Below are 7,093 nucleotides of genomic sequence, written 5' to 3' on the forward strand. Positions count from 1 at the left end.
ATTTTATAAGTACCTTGTCTTGTTGCATGTGCATGATGTCCTCTTGTGAGACCTCTCTTGACCACAGGAAATGTTCTAAATCCTCCTCCATGTCTACTTCGTGGGCCCTTCTGATTCCTGAATGGACAGAAACAGAACCACTATCAAAATGTAGTGGGATCTTGCAAAAGTAACTCGGGATCTCGCAAATGTACATCTTCATTTTTTTTTCTCCAGTGTCCCTCCGTACAAAGACAGTTATCTGGATCAGAAGTTTTTGGGCTTCCTGAATAAATCCTCCCTCTCTCCAGTTGCTACTACTACTTCCTTCATTCCTTTGAACATTTAACCACTGAGGTACATTTCCCTAATTTTAATTACCAGGCCTTCTCTCCATGCTATACATTTTTTTTGACCAGAAAAAAAAAGATTGCCACTAAAGTTTCTTTGTTTGCTCTTGCCTTTCTTTCATGTTCATCATACTTCTCACCATCCTGAAACCACTTTGATATTTAGACATATCCTTTATTTGCAATATAGTGTGTTAAGCTTTCATTTATCATTCACTACATTATTTTACAGATGTTGGACAGCAATGCTGGTCTGTAATCTCCTGGTTCTGTATCATCCTTCTCTGGTTTATTTATCAGTACATTGACTGCTTCATTCTAGCTTTGTACCAGTTTCCCACCCTCCCAAACTCTGTTATAGAACTAATAAAATGTCTATAGATGAATAAGATGGCTTACCATTATATAGAAACTGATCTTTTCTTGGTGCTGAGAGTTTGGATTTCCTAAGTGATCGATTCAACTCTGTCTTTGTAAACATTATATTCAAAAAATCACTTGTGTCCTCTGCTTGCTGGAAAATCCCGATTTTCTAACTGTCACGGTTCTGGGTCCGTTGGACCCAGTATTTTGAGTTGTCATGGTTTGGTTTAATTTTGAAGGATGGATTATTCTTTATGTTTCTCTGGTACTTTGTGTTTCAGTTATCAAAGTCAAAGTCAAAGTCAGTTTTATTTGTCAATTTGTTCAAATTTACTTGCCATGCAAAGGAATTGAAATTACGTTTCACACTGTCCCATGCGTAAACATTGACAACAATAAAGTGCAGATGCACAACAAAAACAGTCCTAACAATAAGGTAATATAAAATAAAAAAAAGTGCAGGTAGACTTAAGGCATTATATTTAGGTAACATACAGGATATAACAAGACAAGACCTAACATGTGATAAAGTGTTCCAACAGTGTGCACTGGAAAGTAGTATACTAGTCTACTTGAGGTAGTCCCAGGTTGTGGTTGGTAAGGGTTTTTGTTTTAGTGCAGCATAAGACTGTAGCAGCAGTAGTAGTAATATAAATAATATAAATAGTGCTAAAAAATACTAAAAATATATAGCAGCAGGTGTGTGCAATTGCAATGCAGAGGTAGTTGTTTCCAGTCAGGAGTGTTTTTCAGTTCTTGGTTCAGAGAGTGTTTCCTTGTTGGGGAGTGTGTGTGGGTGGGTGGGGGGGTAGAGTCCAGTCTGTCTTCCTATACTCCTGCCAGTCTGGTGGTTCTGCTGGCTGGGAGCCGGGAGGGGAGAGAGTTCAGCAGTCTCACAGCCTGGTGGATGAAGCTGTTGGTGAGTCTGGTAGTGCGGGAGCGGAGACTTCTGTATCTCTTTCCAGAGGGCAGCAGGCTGAACAGACAGTTGCATCGTTGTCAATTGTGATGGCTTTGGGGGTGAGGCGGGTGGTGTAGATGTCTTGCAGGGAGGGGAGTGGTACACCAACTATCCTCTCAGCTGTTCTCGCAATGCGTTGTAGAGCTTTCCTGTTATAGTCAGTGCAGCTACCGCCCCACACAGTGATGCAGCTGGAAAGGATGCTTTCAATGGTTCCTCTGTAGAATGTGGTCAGGATGGGTGGTGGAGCACTTGCCCGCTTGAGTTTGCGCAGGAAATAGAGGCGCTGTTGTGCTTTCTTGGCCAGTGATGCTGTGTTGGTGGTCCAGGAGAGGTCCTCACTGATGTGCACCCCAGGAACTTGGTGCTGCTCACCCTCTCCACCGCTGTGCCGTCGATGGTCAATGGGGGGTGACAGGTGTGGCCTCTCTGGAAGTTGACAATAACCTCCTTGGTCTTGCTAACATTTAGCAGGAGGTTGTTGTCTTTGCACCACGTGGTCAGGAGCTCAACCTTTTTCCTGTAGTGGGTCTCATCGCCCTTGGTGATGAGCCCCACCAGCGTTGTATCGTCCGCAAACTTCACAAGGTGGTTGGAGCTGTAGGTTGGTGTGCAGTCATGTGTCAGCAGGGTGAAGAGCAGAGGACTGAGCACACAGCCTTGTGGAGCCCCCAGTTATCTTGGTGTTTTGGATTGTTTTCTCATTCTCTTGTTGTGATTATGATGATGAGGATGATTATTATTATTATTAGAGTTTCATGTTTCTGTTTATCCGTGCTTAAGGGTTTGTGGTTTCATGTATTGTTTGAGTTTCATGTGTTGTTTTCTGTCTCTCAGTGTCAAGTCTGCGTGCTTGTTTAGTAATTCACGTTTCCTGTTTTATTGTGAAAGTCTTTGTCTTATGTTAGTGTGTGCAGCTTGGTTCCCCCGTCTCGTTATCCCTGGTCTCTCCCAGCTGTGTCTTCCTTCTGTTGCCCATTCCCTCATTACTACCCTGTGTATTTAAGCCCTGTGTTTTCCTCAACCCAGTGTCGCGTCGTACCATCAGATCATGCCTGTGTGTTCCCGGTTCTCCATGTTCAGTGTTCACTTCATGTTTTGTTTTCGTACCAGCAATAAAGCTGAGGTTTTGAGTTGTATTCAGTGTCCGAGTCTCGCATTTGGATCCTCCTCTCCATCCGCCTGCACACAGAGCCCTGACACTAACAAGAAACAACTAAGAGGGAGGCAAAAGCTATGTATACACACATAAGGCAATTAGGGAAACACCACAACAACACAGCTGAAACTAATCACAAAGGATGAGACAAGGGGAGCAAAACTACATACAGTGCACACAAGACAAGAGAATATCACAATACTAGAGAAAATAACCAAACACAGGAACATCTAAAACAGAAACACTGACTTGATTGTTTTTGTATTGCCGCCCTCTGCAATCACTGGAATTCCCTTCATCTTAAGCTTGCAAGGTCATTCAACAACATCAACAAAGATATTCAACAAAGACTTTAAGTTACAGGTTTGCCGAATGCCAGAGAAACTGGACCCAGTCTACAGGACTTCCTGAACAGCTACCGTGAGTTTATTTACAGTGAAAAAACAAGGTGCCAACCAGTGTTGGGTAAGTTACTTTAAATTAGTAACTTAGTTACATTACTAGTTACTTCTCTAAAAAAGTAACTCAGTTACTTCAAGTTACTCGTTACTTTCAGAGTAACTAGTTACTAGGGAAAGTAACTTTGGTTTTACTCAGAATTCTCTTGTTAATGTGTTGCTTCCGTAACTGGATACCCAGCAAGACTGCCAGTCTTCTAGCTTGCTTACTTGCCACAAGTGCACTGTGCCACCTACCAATAGAAAGGAAAAATAATGTGCACATTTCCACGAGAGAAATCCCACGCCTGGACCGTCGTTGACCGCCGCCATGATTCTAGCCTGCTTTTTACATCCAACACAAAACTGCAGTCGTGGTGCTTTTGATTGTACTCAGAACTCAGAAATTCTGCCTTCTGAATAGGAAGATGTAGGTAACACCAGACTGCAGATGAGCTGCATACAGAGCTGGACTGGGACAAAAAAAAATCATCCCGGGCATTTTGACTAGAGACCGGCCCACCATTATAGGAAAAATCATAAAGCCTTTGAATGAAAATAAACACTGTTGTGACAGTGATGTACACTGTTCTGATATTATATATGTATCAATCTATCAATTGTTTGTTGTAAGACTCAGATAATTATTTTTTTAAAAGCTAGACATTTTAAATGAGAATAATAAAGAAAAGTATTTCCTTGTCCCCCCCCTTTCCCTGTTAATGCCCTGCCTGGCCCCCTGGCAAAAATTTACTAGACCCGCCCCTGCACAGTTACCAGCTGTCAGCTACTTAGAAAAGGATCCTGGTGTTATTTGTCTCTCAGAAACAGCTCATAACTTCCCTTCAACTCATTCATGTCACCTAAAAGGTAAACCTGTTTCTCCATCACCTGTTCAGCTCTGATGATTCAGTAAGGACATCTCCTGGTTTCATCTGCATGTTTCCCTCTCACCAGATAACCAAACCGATATCATGACCAGCAGCTTTACAGCTGTGGCTCCAACAAACATCAGCTGATACTAGAAATTAATATTAAATAAATTCTAACAACAGCTGATCAAGCTTAAACGTGCTGCTGTTGTTTAGCGCGACATCCGCTGGTTTCCTCTTTCTGGCGCAAAGTGGGCGATAAACAAACAAGAGAGAAAAGCCGATCAGCTGATCATTGATCAGTTTCGTGATTTCGTGAAACAGGAGAGAGAGGGGAGAGAATGAGAGAAGCAGAGGCAGCTGTGCAGCTTCAGCTTTGTGTCTTTTTCATTGTAGCTGAAGTCCGGGACAAACTGTGTTCCTTTTCACCTCAGTACGAAACGCGTAATATTTTCTCTGAATACGAGACGATTCTGTTTTTTAGGGGACGGTTGGCAACTCTAATAATTAACCGTATGAACAAAATAAAGTTCAACATCAGTAACATAGCACCCACCCAGCTGTATAGAAACTCCGTCATGCTAGCTAGCACGCAGTACGAAAATGTCAGCATACCGAAAATAAACTCCACCTAAACTTGGTTTATATCTGACCCAGATAGACTGCAGGTCATAACTTCTTACCTGAAGTTCAGTTCACCTGACACGCGGACCGGCGGCGCTTCGGTCTCTCCTCTTGCCTCCCTTTTCCTTCATCCACCTGCTGGCTTCCACCACTTGCTAATGTTATTGAATCTGTGGAAGCTCCACGATATCCACCACACGGTAACGAGTAACGAGCCTATCTAAATCCCAGTAACGAGTAACGCGTTCCTGGTTTTGGCATAATAACTAGTTACCGTGCTCGTTACCACAATAATAACGTAGTTACTGTAACGCGTTACTTAATAACGCGTTAGTCCCAACACTGGTGCCAACCATGGCACCTTGTATTTTCACCAAGGGCCATGGCCTCAGATTTGGAGGTGCTGATTTTTATTCCCACCACTTCACATTCGGCTGCAAACCGTTCCAAAGTGAGCTGAAACAGAGATTAGATTCTGAGACCACCCAAGTGAAAGCTTTCCGCCACTTGGCTAGGCCTAGAAATTCTGTCCATAAAAGTTACAAACAGAATCGGTGACAAAGGGCAGTCCTGGCGGAGCTCATGACCCACCAGGAACCAGTCCTACTTCTTGCCGGCTATGCGGACCAAGCTCTTGCAACGGTTGTATAAGGATTGAATGGCCGGTAGCAATGGGCCAGACACCCCATACTTCCAGAGCATCCCCCACAGAACACCTCTAGGGACACGATCGAATGCCTTCTAAAAGTCCACAAAACACATGTAGACTGGTTGGGCAAACACCCCTAAGTATCCTTGAGAAGATAAAGACCTGATCCAGTGTTCCACGACCAGGACGAAAACTGCATTGCTCCTCCTGTATCCGAGGTTCAACTAATGGATGGATTCTCTTTTCCAGCACCCTGGCATAGACCTTCCCAGAGGAGCTGAGGAGTGTGATTCCTCTATAGTTGGAACACACCCTCCGGTCCCCTGTCTTAAAGATGGGAACCACCACCCCGGTGTGCCAATCCAGGGGTATTACCCCTGACCGCCACGCAACATTGTAGAGGCGTGTCAACCAAGACAGCCCTACAACATCCAGAGCCATCAGGAACCCTGGGCGGACCACATCCACCCCAGGGGCTCTGCCACTAAGGAGTTGTTTAACTGACCTCGCCCCCGGAGATTGGTGGGTCATCCCTTTTGTCCCCAGACTCTGCTTCCTCCACGAAAGATGTGCCAGTGGGATTAAGGAGGTCCTTGAATGATTCCTTCCACCGCCCATCAATTTCCTCCGTTGCAGTCTGCAGTGCTCCACTCGCACTACAGACAGTGCAGGTAGAACACGACTTTCCCCTCCTGAGTCGCCTGACAGTTTGCCAGAATCTCTTCAAGGCAGTCCTTGAAGTTACCACCATGACAGGCACCAATCACCTTGCAGCTGCAGCTCAGTGCAGCGGCTTTGGCAATGGAGATGCCCCTCTCGTTGCCCGAATGTCCAGAACATATGCCCTTAGGTCTGGTGATATGATTACAAAACTGATCATCGACCTGTGGTCCAGAGCGTCCTAGTGCCATGTGCACTTATGGCACAAACCCCCTTCACACAAAATGTCTCAGGTTGTAACCCCCAGTTTGGGTGTGTTAAATGTTCAGGTGACCACATCAAGTGTTCCTGCTGTATTTCATTGTTGTGTCCTAAGAAAGGTGCATCCAACAAAATGCATAAATGTACATGTATTTATACATTTATTGATGTTACAATCAATAAAGAATGTTTATCCTCAAAAAATTTCAAATGCTCAGCCTGCAGGCAAAATGAGCCATTTCAGGCAGGTCATGCATTTCTCTGCAGACACACTGGGGGGTGACAATTCTCCACCGGCAGTGCTGCAGGTCAGCTGGCTGCTCACGTCCCTCAGTGGCACGCTTGTGCCCCTCTCCGTGGGTGTTGCGAACCATTACTATGGGTTACCAGTTGCAGTTCCAGGTCAAGCCGCCTTGTTTCCGCAGAGTTGTAAACACTATTGTTTGCAACGAGGCAGCAGTGATACTGAGGGAGGAAATAAATGTGCTATTGCAGAAAAAAGCTATTGATCTTTTCTGCAGCTGTTATTTTGTTGCTCCGAAAAAAGGGAGCGGGCTTCGTCCTATCCTCAACCTGTGAGTCTTGAACAAATATCTACGAAAGATAGATAAAGTTCAAGGTGCTTCAAAAGCTTTTGAATGCAGCTCAGTTTTGCTCAGTTTCAGCTAGGATGCAGATTGTGTTTCCAAATGATATTACGATATTTGTAAGGCATGAGTGCCACTTGGACTGTTAAAGATGAGTGTAAAGATGAGTCTCAGCAAATCTGAAAGTCTAT

This window comes from Oreochromis aureus, linkage group 16 (assembly GCF_013358895.1).
Source record: "Oreochromis aureus strain Israel breed Guangdong linkage group 16, ZZ_aureus, whole genome shotgun sequence".
Taxonomy (NCBI): domain Eukaryota; kingdom Metazoa; phylum Chordata; class Actinopteri; order Cichliformes; family Cichlidae; genus Oreochromis; species Oreochromis aureus.